Raw genomic sequence first — 19,023 nt, 5'->3', positions numbered from 1 at the left:
AGTTTCTGCATCGGAGTGTTGCTCTTTTAAAACTTCTGAATGCATGCTCTACCCCTCATCCCTCTCAGATTTTGGAAGGCACTTCAGATTCTTAAACCTTGGGTCAAGTGCTGTCGCTATCTTTAGAAATCTCACATTGGTACCTTCTTTGCATTTTGTCAAATCTGCAGTGACAGTGTTCTTAAAATGAACAACATGCCTGGTCATCATCCAAGACTACGATAACATGAAATATATGGCAGAATGCAGGTAAAATAGAACAGGAGACATAGAATTCTCCCCCAAGGAGTTCAGCCACAAATTTAATTAATGCATTATTTTTTTTACACGCATCAGCAGCAGCACCTCTGGAATGGTGGCTGAAGTATCAAGGGACATACTAATGTTTGGCATATCTGGTATGTAAATACCTTGCAATGCCTGCTACAAAAGTGCCATGCAAACACCTGTTCTCACTTTCAGGTGACATTGTAAATAAGAAGCGGGCAGCATTATCTCTCATAAATGTAAACAAACTTGTTTGTCTTAGCGATTGGCTGAACAAGAAGTAGGACTGAGTGGACTTGTAGGCTCTAAAGTTTTATGTTGTTTTGTTTTTGAGTGCAGCTATGTAACAAAAAAATCTATATTTGCAAGTTGCACTTTCACCATAAAGAGATTGTAGTACACTACTTGTATGAGGTGAATTGAAAAATACTATTTCTTTTGTTTGCCATTTTTACAGTGCAAATATTTGTAATAAAAAATAACTCTATAAAGTGAGTGCATTCTACTTTCTAAACTAGGTTGTAACTGAAATTAATATATCTGAAAATATAGAAAAACATCCAAAATATTTACTAAATTTCAATTGGTATTCTGTTGTTTAACAGTGTGATTAAAACTGCAATTAATCAAGATTAATTTTTTTAACGGTGATTAATTTTTTGAGTTAATTGCATGAGTTAACTGTGATTAATCGACAGCCCTACAAATGACTAATTATTATGAGGCTAGAGGCTACCAACACAAATCCTTGAGGTAAAACAATTTGCAGAGAAATAAATGACAGCAGTGAAACCCTTGAGGAAGTAGAATCTCTAGTTGTCCATGTCATTACAGGAATGGATATACATGGTTAGATAAAGCTAATAGAGTGTGGTGACTTCTGGAAGATAAAAGAGGCCTGGTTCTGATCTCAACACCAGTTTTACATTAGCACTGTTTAACCGGAGTTACCACTATTTGCCACCTATATAAGTGAGATCAGAATCAGACCTAAGAAGCAAGCTATTTCTTTTTTATGGTACCTAGTCCCAACTTAATCTCGACTGCTTTCCTAATCTAGACAATAGGCCTTTGAGGCCCTGTATGTGCTTCCAGTTTTATTAAAGTGTCCCCTCACTCTGCCTTTTCTGCAGAACTAGTGGAATGATCCTCACAAAAGCGCTCCCCACACTAACCGACACATGAGAGAGCGCAGGTAGCAATAAGTAAATGAGTAGGTTCCTATGGAATAGTTCAAGCTGCTGCTTAACACTAGCTCCTACAACAGTCTGGTTTCCCCACCTTTGCTGGATGCTGTTTCACAGGATGGCACCCTCCTTTAGTTATCGGTTACCACAGAGACAGAACAGCATGCACTACAGGGAGTTTTGTGTAGCAGAGCTAGGGAGATGGGAACAGGGACTTCATCAAGGGTAGAGCTGGGCACCTGGTGAGAGGCAGTCTGGGCAGTGGTGAGGAGACTGTCTATTTGCAGAAATCATTTTGGTGAGCAGGGAGAGGAGTAGGAGGGTGCTTGGAAACAGGAAAAGATTTGGGGCAGAAAGGGGAGAGTATGGAGGTTTCAGAGACAGGAAGGACTGGAAAAGATTTCAAGATACTACTAGGGAAGAGGTAGAGTGTACTGGCTGTAGTTAGAAACGTAATGAAAGCACACGTTCCCTAGCTTCGCTTTATTACTTTCCTTCTGTACACCAGAACAGACTCGGGCTAAACCTATGATGAGCAATACAGAAATAGGGAAGAGAGAACAGAAGTGCAGGATGAAGTGAAAAGTGTCAGCCAGGTCAACGTTGCCAAAGAGACAGAACCAGTAGTTGCCTAGAGCAACAAGTCATTCAGTAACTGTTTGTGGATGACTGCACATTGATAGGTGCAGACATCTGACAGTTTTCCTAAGGCAATAGTCAATTCAGGTTATCAATTCTGGAGGGCAATCTGCTATTGCCAGTGAAACGCATCAATCTGATATATAAGGAAAGGCCTAGAACATTGCAAAGACATTGTATGAGAATCAGTATTTCTACCGCTCAAGAAAATCCAGAGGAACCAATAAACATCTTTAAACATCTGGATCACCTGGATCGATCAGTCTTCAGCTGTCGTTAAGACTGCGCCGATCACAACACGTCCGCTATTCTTCTCGCACTCTCACCTTTCTTCTCCATGTTCGTCTGAAATGTTTAACAATGCCATCTTCCCATCGTCTTGGAGGCCGGCCGGGTGGTCTTTTCTGTTCTTGTGGGTACCACTCAGCTATGATTGCGGTCCACCTATTGTTCGTGAGCCGTGCTGTGTGTCCCGCCCATCGCATCTTATTATGTCTGCTTTCCACGACAATATCTTTCACACTGCTGCGTTCTCTGATCATTTCATTTGGGATGTGATCCATCTCCATCTCCCTTTCTGAGCCTCACAGCGCTCCCATCCTTCCAGTTGACTTCCAACTCCTTCTTTTGTCAGGTTTCGCAGACACTGAGGATGTCGCATTTTATCCTTTTCTTCTCCTCCATCCGATGGTTTAACATTTCCTCCCTCGCCAGCAACCTACAATTGTAAGTACACACAGTGAGGGTTGTCTTTTTCCATGTCAGCCTAGCACCTGACATTTTTAGCAACCTCTCGTCACTCGATTTCTGTTCCGCCACCGAAGAACGGTTTGATGATACACAGGGAACTGAGGCCCATTTACTCGTGTTGTTTTAGCCGTTGACTTCAAGCCATCCCACTGGCTGGGCAGGCAGGCATGCGCACCTCCTCACACTTAGCTAGCCTTCAACCTCTAAGGAGAAGGAAAAGCGCCCTTTCCTCTGAGAGAGCAATCCCCCTCCCTGGATTGGGTAGTCCGACACCTTTGTAGCATGGTTAGACCTGCCAGGGCATATGTCCAGCTACCATAGCTGTCAGATGGCCAAGGTCAGCACTGTGCCATGATGAGGGGATAGCTCAGTGTTTTGAGCATTGGCCTGCTATAAACCCAAGGTTATGAGTTCAATCCTTGAGGGGGCCATTTAGGGATCTGGGGCAAAAATTGGGGATTGGCCCTGCTTTGAGCAGGGGGTTGGACTACATGACCTCCTGAGGTCCCTTCCAATCCTGATACTCTGAGGCGCTGAGGTTGGATTTTGCAGCATCTTTAATACAATCAAACAAAACAATTTCTTTACAACACCTCATAAGGGAAGAAGGTGCATAACCTGTTTATTCATTAGAATATATCTCTGATAGCTACATGCAGTACAATTTGCACAGGATTTGTATGTGTTTGTGATGAGACTCTAAAACAAATAAACAATCTTTCACAGCCACACAGAATAGCAGCAAAATGAGTTAGGTTTTGACCAGTGATATTCAGACTGAGGCTCTCAAGCCGTAAGTGACTCTTTACGTGTCTTCTGTGGCTCTTTACAGAGCATGATATTAAAAATCTGTGTGAATGAATATATGGTACTATAGTAAATGAAATAATGAATTCACACTACTGTGGCTTTTTGGGGAATGCTGCTCACTAATTTGGCTCCTGAACCACTGAGGTCTGAGTATCACTGGTCTAGGCCCATGGAAAGAAGATAGGGATAGGTATACTGCCATGGCTATTTATTTGCTGTTAACGGTAACATAACATTTATAATTACACAGAATTTATTGCAAAAGGGTCAACAAAATTTCAGTGAAACAGTCTTCCATCAGAAAATGCAATTGCACTGAAATCAAAATTTTCTGTGGGAATGAGTTGATTTCAAAAAAATTTGACAGAAAACTTTCAAAACTGAAATGGAGTATTTAGTTGAGTTTCACATTTTGTTATTTCAACTTTTATATAAATACAATTTATATCTATTTGTATTACATTTAATATTTTATAATATTTCAACTTTATCAAAACTGTTTCATAAGGTCATGTAGAGGTTTCCAAATAAAAATATTTTGGAATTTCCATTCCGCAAATATTTCAAGATCTCAACTTTTCATTCCAGTTCAGGACAAAAACAAATTTAGAAGAGTAAGAATTTCCCGAGGGACAGAAATTCTCTTTTTCACAGCCAGCTCCTAGGTAAAAGCCAAATCATACATCCCAAAGAATGGTTGCAGAAATGGTGCACAGCACTTCCACTATACAGGTGATCCAGTCACACAAGGGCCATACAGGATTTCACAACCCTGCTTGTTATGCAGCTATACTTTGCAATGGCTCCATGCCAAAAATCCTTGGAATTTTGGGTGCTATGTTGGTGGGGAGCAAAATGTTATTGCAGCAGCTCTGCAAGTGATCAATGGGCTGGGAGGGAGGGATGAATTCTCTCCCTTAACTCCAGGTTTACACAGGCTATGCGGAAGGACCTGGATTTGATTATAACTTTTTCTCAAACTTGTACAAACAGTATTCAGAATACTGAGACACATTCAAAGTACTGAGTTCTTCAAACCACTAATTTCAATTTTTAATAAATCTTGGAAAATTGGAGATCTTCCAGAAAACTAGAAGAAAATTACGTGAAAAGAGTAAATGGGTAATTATAGCCAGATAGCCTAACATTGATCCCAGATAAAATAACAGAACGGCTAATACAGGACTTAGTCAATAAAAGAATAAAGTATGTAAATATAATTAATGGCAATCAACATAGTTTTATGGACAACAGGTCTCAAACAAATTCAGTGTTGTTCTCGGAGATCACAAGTTTGGTTGATAAAGGGAATTGTGATATAATATACTTAGATTTCTGTGAAGCATTTGACTTATTGCATGATATTCTGATTAAAAAGTTAGCACTATGCAAATCAATATTGAAATAGTATATGAATTAAAATCTTTCTGTATTTCATATGTAGTTCTTAAAGAGACTGATCAATGAGTATGTATGTATGTATAGCTGGGATTATGTTTTCCAATGTACATTACTTTGCATTGATCAACACTGAATTTCATCTGCTATTTTTTAAAAATGTCACCCAGTCCCTCAGTTTTGTGAGATCTGTTTGTAACAGCCTGCCATGGACTTAACTATCTCGAGTAATTTTCTATCATCTGCAAACTTTGTTAGCTCACTGTTTACCCCTTTTTGCAGATCATTTTTTACTGATTTAAGGTCTGCAAAACAAACCATATAATGAGAGACTTAGGGAGTGCAATCTATTTAGCTTATTGAAGAGAATGTGAAGAGGTGACTTGATCACAGTCTATAAATACCTATGTGGGAAGATATCTGATTTTCACAGTTCTTTAACTGAGCAAAAAACAGCATGACAAAATCCAATATCTGGAAGCTGAAACTAGACAAATTCAAACTGGGAATGAGGCAACCAATTAACAGTGAGGGTAATTAATCATTGGAATTGTCTTCATCACCAGAAGTCTTTAAATCATTTAAATTCAAGATGATGTCACAATCTTTGCCCTGACCCCTCTTCTGAACGGGCACCAAGCTGTTGTAAACAGATCCATTTCCTGTGTCCATGCGCTTCTAAGTACCCCTGGGCCTGGCCAGGGACTGGCCACTGTTCCAAACTCTGGGTTTCTCATGCAGTTTCCCAGGTACAGACCCCTAACTGATACCCTTCTTCTGTAGTGGAACACACAGTTTGGCCACCTCGATACCACAACCAGAGCCACAGTCCTGCCCGAGCCCCTAGTGCTCAGAGATATTTCCCTCCAAAGTCCAATTGGCTGTGGGAACTCTGGTTTCCTTATTGCGTCCTTCATGGAAAACATGGTAGCAAAGCAAGGGACATAGACTTAGCCCTAGTCTACGCTTAAAATTTAGGTTGACATAGTTTGGCACTCAGCGATGTGAAAAAGTCACATCTTTGAGTCCCACAGCTATGCCAACATAACCATAGGCACCAACTTTCTCCGGCACAGGATTTTCTTCACCACAATACTTTTATTCTTTACCAGCACTAGGGTTACAGATCTATGGAAAACAACAAACTCCTGAACAAAATCACCCCCTCAGTCTGATCTCACCCCATCTGGGAATCCTGGTTCTGGTCCAAGTCCTTAAGCCAGGTAGCCCTTCTGGCCTGGCCATCTTGCTTCTGGCAGTGGAATGGCTTCCCTTGATTGGAGAAGCACTCCTTTGAAAACTGACTCCGTCCCCTGTCTTCCCATGTGCTGCAAACTGTGGGGAGGTCCACTCTCCCACCCACTGGCTTTTGTGTAGAGAGGCATTAAAAGTTAATGGCCCTGCTGGCAGACAGTCTGCTCTTATTAGCTCTCTCCCAAGGGTTCATACCTTTCTGACCTCACAGTAAAAGAGAATGAAGGTGAGCTTCCTCCCACCTTCTGTCCAAATCTCCAGCCCTGGGCCCCAAGAAAAGAAAGTGCACGGTCCCATTCTCCAAGACCCCTTTCTACCTCCTTGCCCAAGGCCTCTTCCTCCATGGTAAACTGGTGCAGGTGTGACATCACACACCTTGGGTGGATCATCAGCTATGGGAATTGAACGTGGCACTTCTGGATCTTAAAATACAAGCCTCTATTGTGTAAGCAGAGTCAGGATGAGCTCCACCCTGACATCTAGTGGTGAGGTGTGGCATGTTGTGGAAAAGAACTTCAGGGGCCGATCTCATTTGCATAGGCACACCCACCCCACCTAGAATGAGGCCATAGCTGCCCAAATGGTCACTTTGGCTGCTGTGGGATCCCCAGTGTCTCTGTTATTGGGGCAGGAAGAATGAATTGTTATTACCCTGATTATGGGAATCAAAGACAGTGGAACTGTACTTGGCCTTTTGTGATGATGGAGGGACTCGCCATCAATTAAGTAGCACTCGCTAGGCAAGGGACATGGGTTCCAAAACTCTGAATTGAAAGAGGCTGGGGATAGGTATTAATACTTGGTGGTATGGGCCCCCCTGGTGAGGGCCTTACATTCTAATTGCACTTCCTCCTCTCGCAACTGTGGAATATCAGAGCTAATTTTGATTCCATTAGGAGTCTAATTACAGGCTGCTGACCTGAATTCACTTTGGGCTAATGGTGCACTAGCACTGAGGCTCCCCTACTACAAGCTGAAATCACAAAAGAGCTAAACTTACTAAGAGCTGAAATCACTGAGTGTTGTGTTAAGTAGTGGGGGAGCCTGAAGATATATGGTGGAGCAGTTTGCGGGACGGCTAGCAGAGCAGAGCATTGCAGTTTGCGGGACGGTGAGCAGAGCGGCTGATGGACCAGAGCAGTTTGTCGGATGCCTAGAGCAGCTCATGGGGTGGCTGGCAGAGCCATGGAGAGGTGGGGCTATCAGCTTTGGACCATGTAAGGTGCCCCTTAACCCCCCTGCCCCCATCTCCAACCCTCCAGATTGGGAGGTAAAACTCTGCAGATAAACTTTTGAACTCTGGGGCTGCCCTGACCAGGGACAGAGACTTTTGGGTCATTGGACTTTGGGTGATTTTGGGTTGCTGGACTCAAGAACCAAAGGGAAAGGACACGCCCCAATTTGCTTGGGGTGGGTTTTTTGCTCATGGGATGTGTTATGAATTCTATTGGTGGTGTTTTCCCAACATAATGCCACATTGTTTCTCTCTGTTATTAAAAGGCTTTTTGCTACACTCAGACTATGTGCTTGCGAGAGGGGAAGTATTGCCTCTTGGAGGCGCCCAGCAGGGGTGGTATATATTTGTCCCATGTCACTGGGTGGGGGCTTGAGCCGGTTTTGCATTGTGTTATTGGAATGGAACCCCTAGATACTGAACCCGGCCCTTGTTGCTGCCAACTCTGACAGGCAGAAGGGTTACAATTGCATAGGCTGAAAGACCATAAGCTCTGTTAGCCACGGCTGTGGCAGGCTCATCAACATCTAGATATGGCCCAGACACCATCAGAGGGTAACAGAATGCAACACAGTTGGTGTGGGTTACACAGGGGCTCACAAGCAGTCCTTTCCCAAACAACGTACCCCTCCCCCAGGATCCTTACTAGGCTCTTTCTACAGTACCCTCGCAGCTGGATGCCCCAGTGCAGGTGTCAGGGTTCCCTCCCCACTCTGAACTCTAGGGTACAGATGTGGGGACCCGCATGAAAGACCCCCTAAGCTTATTTCTACCAGCTTAGGTTAAAACTTCCCCAAGGCACAAATTCTTTGCCCTTGTACACTGCCACCACCAAGTGATTTAACAAAGAATCAGGAAAAGGACCACTTGAAGTTCCTATTCCCACAAAATATCCCCCCAAGCCCTTATACCCCCTTTCCTGGGGAGGCTTGAGAATAATATCCTAACCAATTGGTTACAAAGTGATCACAGACCCAAACCCCTAGGTCTTAGGATAATAGAGAAATCAGTCAGGTTCTTAAAAGAAGGATTTTATTTTTTAAAAAAGGTAAAAATCACCTCTGTAAAATCAGGATGGAAAATAACTTTACAGGGTAACAAACGATTCAAAAACACAGCAGAATTTCCTCTAGGCTTAGTTTCAAAGTTACAAAAAACAGGAATAAACCTCCCTCCAGTAAAGGAAAAATTCACAAGCAGAACAAAAGATAATCTAACACACCTTGCCTGGCTTTTACTTACAATTTTTGTAATATGAGAGACTTTTAGGACGGTTTATAGGAGAAGGAGTTTTCTGACCTAATGCTTCTCTGCTTCCCAAGAGAATACACAAAAACAAAGCCTCCCCCAAGATTTGAAAGTATCTTCTTTCCCCATTGGTCCTTTTTGTCAGGTGCCAACCAGGTTATTTGAACTTCTTAACCCCTTACAGGTAAGGAGGAATTCTAGACTACCCTTAGCTATATGGTTATGACAGCAGATCTTACCCAGACCCAGTTACTGAAGAATTAAAGCTGCTGCTGCTGGAAGAGAGATTATTTATATCTCTAACCTCTTCTCCAGCACACCTTGCTATAGCCCATAATTCCCAGCGTTCCTCTGAGAAATACAAGACCAGAATGCCTTGTTACTTGAACAGGGTTGTGCCAAGGTGTAAGCAGTCCTTAAAGGATGCAGTACACCCCGTCCTAAGACCAAAATTGCAATGTCTTTTTGCCACCATATTGCATTGCAAACTCATGTCTAATTTACCATTTAGTATCAATGACTAGTGCACTTCTAACATTATTCCTTCCCAAGTTTTTCTCTCTGAGCATTCTGAGCTCTCACCACCCAAAATTAATTAATTTATTTAAAGTGTGGCTAATGTTGCCAATTTCCGACAATGACATTTTTGTTACTTTTTTGCTCAGAGCTATTAGAATGTTGGTTCTACTCAGACCTCAGCAGCACCACCATTAAATTAAAAATATAGTTTAGATTCACCCTTGAGTTGAGGATTATTTGAGCAGCACACTAAAGGTATACATTTATTCTAGTGGCATCCTAAAGCTAAAAACTGATCTTAGTGGCAGCTTTAAACTATAAGTATAGCAGAGTTCTTAAGATAAAGGCTTAGGACCCAGTTCAGCAAGCTACTTAAGGACATCCCTAACTTTAAGCACATGAGAAGCTTCATTGACTTCAATAAGACTATTGGCCTGCTTAAAGTTAGGCATATGCCTATGTTGAGTCAGGGAATGACTTGGGCAGCACCATTAAAATTGAAGCTATTTTAGTAGTTCAGGAACAATCTTAACTTTTAAAATGTTCTGACTTCAGACTAATTCCTTTTATCATCCTTAATCTTTCATTAACACTAGTTTTTAAATTTTGTATATTATATATATTACACACAAATAATTCCATTAAAAGAACATTAAGATTGCAAAATCAAGCTCTCAGGAGTCAGGAAATTCTTGTGTGTATATTTTTATGATAAAGTTTTCAATTATGTAATCACTTACCATTTTTTTTCCACATGGTCACTACCTCATTCAGTGCATAGGATGGAAGGTGCTGAGTTAGTGAGCAACTATTCAATATTATGTTTTCATGTCAATGATAAAGTGGTCCTATACTTATGTACTACATACCATTCAAAATCTGTTCTGCATGCAGAGTTATTAATTTTCTCATGAGCTTTTCTATGGGCTCATCATTATAGTTAGTCTTGGAAAGATTAGATTTTTATTGGCAAATGTTGATAAACGTCAACTTCACCATACATACTCAAAACGATGAAAAAATACTTCCATCGATAATAATCAAAATGTACAGATAGGCAGAGTAAGAAAATTGCTATTTGAGAACTTATTAAAGTTCGATTTAAGGATATTTACTTTGTATATTTTGACATATGACATTGGCAATTTGTGTTTTAATGGTTATAAAGCTTTAACTTTTTGAATCACAAATCTACTGTCATTAAATAATTAATGTTTAACCCCCTGATTGTCTAAGTCCTCCTGATAATTTCCCATAACTGTAAAAATTTAAATGGATAAAATTTAAAAAATGCTTAAAAACATTGATTGATATTATCTGTCAAATTATAAAAAAATAAAAATTGAATTCTTCCAAGCTCAATTATAGTACTTGAGTGCTTCACAAACATTAATCAATTTATTCGCACAATGCTCCCCTAAGGTGTGTGGGTGGTGGTATTATCACCATTTTACAGATGGAGAACTAAAGCCTGGAAAGATTAGGGTCAAAAGTGCCCATTAATCTTGGGTGCCTGATATGAGACACCTAGCACTTGATTATTCAGAGTACTTAGCATTATAGCACTGTATATATTCAAGCACAGCTCCTGTTGGCTTTCAGTTGCACCGGTGAGAGCTCAGCACTTCTGCAAATCAGACCCTGGGGTCTCAAGGTGGGCAGTCAGAAAATGAGAAAATGCTTTATGTGACAGCCGCCAATTTGGCTGACACCAAGGATTGAACCAGGGACCTCCAGAGTTAAAAGTAGGGGTCTTACTACAGTTTGAGCCAAGCTCTCAGGATGAAAGCTGTAATAGACTCACTTTCTCTATTGCTCAAGCACAGAGAGGGGGACACAACCTACACTGACCAACAGATTACAGTAGCACAGAGAGAAACTGAGTCCTTGTATTTAACCACTGCAAGAGAAGTTTCTCCTCAACTCAAGAACTATAGGTCTGTGTTTTGGGGGTTAATGGAGCAGGGTTTTAAGCTGTACCTTTGCAGGTCTGTGTGACTTATATAGTAATTGTAGTATTTGTTTGTAGCAACAGGGCCCTTAAAGAATTCCAGCCAACTCGTTTATTTCTGCAAAGCACGAAGAAAACTTGTCAAGCTGTTTTTGAGTCACAGGTCATTAAATATAGTCCTGAATACAGAACCAGTCAATTTCATCTACAGTTAAAGTTAATGGCCACACATCAAGCCAGATCTGAACACCAAGGGAACCCTCCACATTTGGTTTCTCCTCCTTTTGCATGGAAAGAGCAATCAGTCACAACTGAGACACAGTTCTCCTCCCCCTCCTAGGATCCTGAAGAGGACTCTCTATAAGGTTGGAGGGAGGGGGCAGGGAATGGATGAGCTGGGAACAGAGAATGAGTGGCTCTGTGAGGGTTAACCACCTGTCCAGGTTCTCCCAAGATTGTCCCTTTTCGAGGTAGCTGTCCTGGGAAATCTGTAAGAATGCTTAGCACACACTACCAGCTGTCCAGTTTTATGGCCTCAGGATCATCCACTATGTCCCTTTTTTTGTGTACCTCAGAGGTGGCAACCCTAGTTCTGTGTTGGGTAGAATCAGAGCTGGAGGACACACACAGTTCCCAAGAGATTTCCCAAGAAAGATGGGTACAACCTGATGGGGTACTATCTTTCCCCCAGTGCCCACTACATGGTGAAGAACTCCCCTCTAATTGGGGCTATACTGCCAGGTAGCAAGGGGAAGCCACCAAAGTAGAGTGACTTAAATCAACTGAATTTTTAAAAATATATATAAAAGAGGTTTTGTAATATTATATGAAAATAATCAACATCAACAGAAAATCATAGAAATGTAGGACTGGAAGAAAGCATGTGAGGTTCTCTAGTCCATCCCCACATACTGAAGCAGGACCAAGTACTCAGACCATCCCTGACAGGTGTTTGTCTAACCCAGGGATTGGCAGTATTTGGCACGCAGCCCACCAGGGTAAGCTCCCTGGTGGGCCGGGCCGGTTTGTTTACCTGCCACGACTGCAAGTTTGGCCGATCGCAGCTCCCACTGTCTGTGGTTCGCTTCTGCGGGCCAATGGGGGCTGTGGAAAGCCGCGGCCAGCACATCCCTTGTCCCGTGCTGCTTCCCGCAGCCCCCATTGGCCTGGAGCAGTGAACTGCGGCCAGTGGGAGCTGCAATTGGCTGAACCTGCAAACGCGGCAGGTAAACAAACCAGCCCGGCCTGCCAGGGGACTTACTCTGGCGGGCCATGTGCCGAACGTTGCTGATCCCTGGTCTAACCTTTTCTTAAAAATCTCCAAAGACAGGGATTCCACAACTTCCCTGGAAACCTATTACAGCACTTAACTATCCTTATAGTTAAAAAGGTTTTCCTAACATCTGACCTAAATCTCCCTTGCTGAAGATTCAACCATTACTTCTTATCCTATCTTCACCTGTTATAGCAGCCCTTAACATATTTAAGAGTGTTATCGGGTCCCCTTGCAGTCTTTGTTTCTCAAGACTAAACATGCCCAGGTTTTTTAATCTTTCCTTGTAGGTCAGGCTTGTAAACCTTTTGTCATTTTGTTGTGCTCCTGTGGACTCTCTCCAATTTGTCCACATCTTTCTTAAAGTGTGGCTCACAGAACTAGACACAATACCCCAGTTGAGGCCTCACCAGTGCTGAGTAGACCTGGACCATTACCTCACATGTCTTAAATACAAAACACCTATTAATACACCTCAGAATGATATTAGCCTTTCTTGCAACCGCATCACATTTTTAACTCGTACTCAGTTTGTAATCCACTATGACCCCCTAGATCCTTTCCTGTAGTACTACTGCCTAGCCAGTTATTTCCCATTTTATAGTTGTGCATTTGATTTTTCCTTCCTAAGTGTAATACTTTGCACTTGCTTTTACTGAATTTCATCTTGTTGATTTCAGACCAATTCTCCAGTTTGTCAAGGGTGTTTTAAATTCTGATCTGTCCTCCAAAGTGTTAGCAACTCCTCCCAGCTTGCTGTCATCTGCAAATTTTATAAGTATACTCTCCACTCCATTATCCAACTCATTAATGAAACTATTGAATAGTACCAGGCCCAGGACATACCCCTGTGGGACCACACAAGATACACCCCCTTACTCTGATGGCAAATCATTGATGAGTATCACTTTGAGTATGATCTTCCAACCAGTTTTGCAGCCACCCTATAGTAGTTTCATCTAGACCACATTTCCCTACTTTGCTTATGAGAATGTTCACATTGGACTTTGTCAAAAGCCCTACTAAATCAAGATATATCACGTTTACTGCTTCCCCGCCCCCCCCCCATCCCCTCCACTAGGCTAGTAACCATATAAAAGAATGAAATTAGATTCATCGGACATGATTTGTTCTAGACAAATCCATGCTGGCTATTCTTTATAACCCTATTATTTTCTAGGTACTTAGCCCAAACACCTAGCCCACCCAAGCCTCCAGGCTTAAGAGTCCAAGCCACAACATCCACACTACTATTTTAGCATGCCAGCCTGAGCCCGACTAGCGTGAGTCTCTCTACCCATGCTGGGAGGCTCATTCTCAGCTGCAGTGTAGATATACATTAAGTGTCAAAGTTCTTGATAGAAAAAAAATCTCTATAAAATCTGAAATTCAACAATTAGGAAACTAATTAGAGAAACAAATACCAACATCCACTTTAGCAATTTAAGGCTATAAAATGGGAAGAACTAACAACATGCAAATAAAAAAAATCTGATATAAATTTTAAAAATCAATTTACATTAAAAAGTCATGAGTTAAATAAAACAATTTTTAAAAACTAAAAACAAAACACAAAAACCAGTTGTGATTTGTATCCATGCTAGCAGCAACTATGGGAGGGCACAGGGCTTTTTCATGAATGTGCTGGTGTCCTGAGAATCCCCCAGGGTCCATTCAGAACCCAGGGATTCATAGGGTTTGGGGATAGGCCCCACAACTTATTTGTGGGAGTGGAGTCAAGCCCTGACCCTAACAGATCAATCAGGGAGAAATCCCAGATGCACACTCTCTCTAAACTTTCCTTTCCTTTCACCTCATCCCATGAGCTTGCCCATGGTCAGGAAGTTGATTTACAGGCAAAATTTTCAAAAGTGCTGAATGGTGTTAGGCTTCTAAGTCACTCAGGCACTTAAATTTTTTTTACCCTGTTTCTTATTTGAGTCACGGTATCCTCAGCAGCATAATGCTATCTAATACAAATAATTAATAATAATGATGCCTACAAATAATTATTATTAATAATAATATCACACTAAGCATTGGTGCCATGTTGGAACACCGAATGAATGCTCACTTAGAGGCAAGAGTACCACTTTCTGAATCATTAAAACCACTTCTGCAGCTCCTGGGTTTTCTTTACAGATTCCCCTATCTGCATATTGACCAGGCCTGTATGTTAGTGAGGATTCTACTGTGCCTAATATCTGTATTAGAACAGTTGCAATTTTCTTTCTATCTGTGTAAAAGATACTAAGTTGCATGAGTACTGAGATCCTAGCAAATCAACCCCAGCCTCACTACTGAACAATTCATTTCACTTACTTTTGCCTCACCCTTACACAGTTCTAAAATTAGAAACAAGCAGAAGCCTACTTGAAACACTATGCAGCATCTTAATTGGATTGTCACTAGGGTAAAGTTCTACTTCTGTCAGCAACTAGCCACCTTGTTAGCATCATGCAACCTATTGCTTTTTAAAAGATGGAAATAAAAATGTCCTTCTGTTGCTACATACCAGGTAGTCTCTTCTTTCATAACTGGGAAGAGTGAACATTTGGAATATACATGGGATAATGTTGAAATAGACTAAAATATTGTAAAAAAAGGCATTTGGTTCCACTTTAGATTAAAGTCTGCATTTAGTCACTTCCAGTATCTAAAACACAACCACCAGAAACCAAAAATAATCATGTACTAAATCCTGACAGAAGAGTATTGCTTCACTAAGAACTGAGTAGGTATTTTAGAATGGAGCCATATAATTTATCAATGCCCCTGTAACAACTCTGAGATCTTCAGCCTCACACATCCTGTAGACCAGTGGTGGGCAACCTGCGGCCCATGGGCCACATGCGGCCCGTTAGGGTAATCCGCTGGTGGGCCACTAGACAGTTTGTTTACATTGACTGTCCACAGCCATGCCCACCCACAGCTCTCAGTGGCTGTGGTTCGCTGTTGCCTGAGGGCGATTAATGTAAACAAACCGTCGCACAGCCCACCAGCGGATTACCCTGATGGGCCGCGTGTGGCCCACGGGACACCGCTGGCCCACCACTGCTGTAGAAAAATGGTTGAAGGTAGTATGATTGCAGACTAACGCATAACTCTCAGGCTCCGGAAAGATGAGAATGCACCTTGATATGCAGAAGAGTTAAAATGAGTGTCAGCATCTGAAAGAATTCACATACCAACCTTAAACTCAACACAGTCAGAGAAACCTGAGCCCCTTTCCACAAGTTAAAATCCAGCCCAGGAGACAAATCCTGATCTAAACTAAGAGCCCATTCCACACTTTCACTACACCAAATACATATCTAGGCACCAACCTATGTATGCACATATACCTGAAGAGGTAGTGCAAATATACAAGAACATATGGCATATTTCCCTTATTCACCTTGGTATTGAAGGTGGGCTAGATCCTAATGTCCTGGCTCCATTCCTTTTGCACCACTGGAGCAATGCAAAGGGGACAGAGAGATTCCCGTGGTATAGGAAGAATCTCTGAATGGTATAAAGCCAGAACAACTGGCCCTATCGTACTCACTGCCATAAGCATGGGGGCATTCCTGGGCTGGCCTGGGTCTGGAGTGGATGGTCCCAGACTGCAAAGTGGTCCTTAGAGAAGTAGTCTATCTGGTGTAATTTAAAGCAGCTCTTAGGCTGCTTTATGTTATATTCGGGGCTAGATTGTCTACCTGGTGGGCCATTGGATCAAAGGAGCATAAAGGTGTTTTAGAGCCACCTTTTCTCTTCTGCCTACCCACCCTTGGTCCCAGGCTGAGTGCAGCATGAATGGTACTGGGGACCTGGTCTACTTCATATATGCATATCCACTGTCTCATGTACCACTTGTGTAATTGCTACTACCATTTATTTGGGAAAAGCCCTCACACCTCAGCTTTCAGGGCACTAACCACCCCCCACTGGTCTACTGAGCATTCCCTGCCTTCCTCTTCATCCTTTTTCACAGACTTCATCTTTGTTTATACAAATAAAGTGTAAATGATTAGCTTTTTATGGTCCCTATTTTGTAGCAAATTTTCAAGAGATTATTATTGAAAACTGGGTTTGTTCTTTGTTCTCCTTTCCAACATTTTCCTTCCCCTCTCTCCACTTTTACTTTTTTTCCCTGTCTTCACTCCACTCTGAAAACCTCATGGTGTGTCTTTTCCAGTCCCTGTTTTCCCTCAGTTTAAATGTTTTTAAATTATTTATATCCTTCACATATTTTCCATCTCAAAGCCATTTACCTTTCATCTCTCATCTCCCATCAAAATCTCCCTCCCCACCAACCTGGTATTCTTCAGCATGCTCCCTATTCTTCCCTCTCTTTCTCCCCTTCTATTCTCTTTCTCCATATGTTCTTGCAATTGCTTCTTCCATATACACATCCCTTCAATTTCTGCTTCCATACATAGCCCTTCTACTTCACCTTCTTCCACACATCTTCACTTCACTTTCCTCCTTCCTTCCTCCTTCACTTCCCCCTGCCTGCATATCTATGGGGGGAGAAGGGGATACATGATCTGCTCCCTTGCTTAGCAACTTTGTATTTTGGGGAAGGGGGAAGTTGTAGGTGCCTGACTTTCTCTCCCATTACTGAATGTCCACGCGGTATCTAATTCTGCCCTTCCACTCTCTGCTGGCTGCCATAGACAGGGCCTGGAGAGCGTGGGGGCTAAACAAACCCAGATTACAGGATGAGCCCCACCTGAGGGGAACCAGGTGATTCCAGCCAGTATAAAAGGAGGAGGCCATTGCAGTGAAATAGGGAAAGCTCAGGAAACTGTGGTAGAGTTGGCAGGAAGTGAGTCAACAGTGTGGCCTTGTTGCCAAGAAGGCCAATGGCATTTTGGGATGTATATGTAGAGGCATTGCCAGCAGATCGAGGGACATGATCGTTCCCCTCTATTTGACATTGGTGAGGCCTCATCTGGAGTACTGTGTCCAGTTTTGGGCCCCACACTACAAGAAGGATGTGGAAAAATTGGAAAGAGTCCAGCGGAGGGCAACAAAAATGATTAGGGGACTGGAACACATGACTTACGAGGAGAGGCTGAGGGAACTGGGATTGTTTAGCCTGCAGAAGAGAAGAATGAGGGGGGATTTGATAGCTGCTTTCAACTACCTGAAGGGGATTCCAAAGAGGATGGATCTAGACTGTTCTCAGTGGTAGCAGATGACAGAACAAGGCGTAATGGTCTCAAGTTGCAGTGGGGGAGATTTAGGTTGGATATTAGGAAAAACTTTTTCACTAGGGGGGTGGTCAAACACTGGAATGGGTTACCTAGGGAGGTGGTGGAATCTCCTTCCTTAAATATTTTTAAGGTCAGGCTTGACAAAGCCCTGGCTGGGATGATTTAGTTGGGGATTGGTCCTGCTTCGAGCAGGGGGTTGGACTAGATGACCTCCTGAGGTCCCTTCCAACCCTGATATTCTATGATTCTATGAGGAAAGCTTGGCCCTGGGCAGAGAGGCCTGTGCAAGAACCTGTCCAAGCTGGGGAGAGACTGCAAAGGCACTGTGATAGGGTGCCTGCCTCACATTGGGCTCCAAGGGGTTAATAGAGCCCTAAAGGCTGTGCAGGAGGCAGCACACCAGAGAAGGGCTGAAGGGAGCAGCCAATCAGGGCCAGGCAGGCCTACATAAAAAGGGAGCTGCAGGACAGAGGAGTGCAGCTCTCTTTTGGGAGCCCAGGGAGGAAGAAGTGTGTCTCTGGAGGGCTGAGAGAACTACCAGCATCCTAGACAGAGCAGTGCTGCTAGCAGGGATTGCGGGAGTAAGAGACAGCTTCTGGCTGGCTGCTGGGATTTGCAGGCTGAGGCCCTGAGACAAGGGCAAATAGGTTGCTGGGGCCACAAGGAAGTGGCCAGACAATTTGCTGTAGTAGCTGAACAGCAGACTTCAGGTCCCCTGGAAGGGGGGAGCACAGTGTGGCATGGCTGGAGGGCTGTGTTGCTGAAGAGGATGCTGCAGTTCTTGGAGAGATGTGGGTCCTAGAGCAGGAGTGATGGTGGTGAGGCACCACCTGGAAAGAGTACAATAACATGCAGAGCTAATTCCCAGGACAGCCAGCAGGAGGTGCCGGGGTGAGTGAACCCTGTTACAGGCCCCAGGCAGGAAAGCCTGGGAGGAGGAAGAGAAACCTTGGGTTGTGTAGACTTTGAGGGGATTCTGAGTTCTAATTACTGTTTGTTTTGTATTAATAAACCCACTCTACAAGGAGGGGTACTTTTTCCATCAAGAAAAAGCTTGGTGATGTTTATTTGAGCTGTCCAAGGACAGAAACTGAGGGAAGCTGCCTGCAGTGTGGCCCTAGGCCATAAGGGGGCAAACCAGAGGCAGCTGGCCTGGTTACAGATCCATATTGGGATATTACTGACACTAAACAGTAATGTCAACAGCACTTTACACAAGCATTGAAGATAGTGATTCTAGTCATCTCTCAGGTGTTCTTCACACTCATGTCACAGAAACAGAGCAAGATGCT

This window comes from Lepidochelys kempii, chromosome 1 (assembly GCF_965140265.1).
Source record: "Lepidochelys kempii isolate rLepKem1 chromosome 1, rLepKem1.hap2, whole genome shotgun sequence".
NCBI lineage: Eukaryota > Metazoa > Chordata > Testudines > Cheloniidae > Lepidochelys > Lepidochelys kempii.
Note: the sequence above shows the minus strand (reverse complement) of the source record.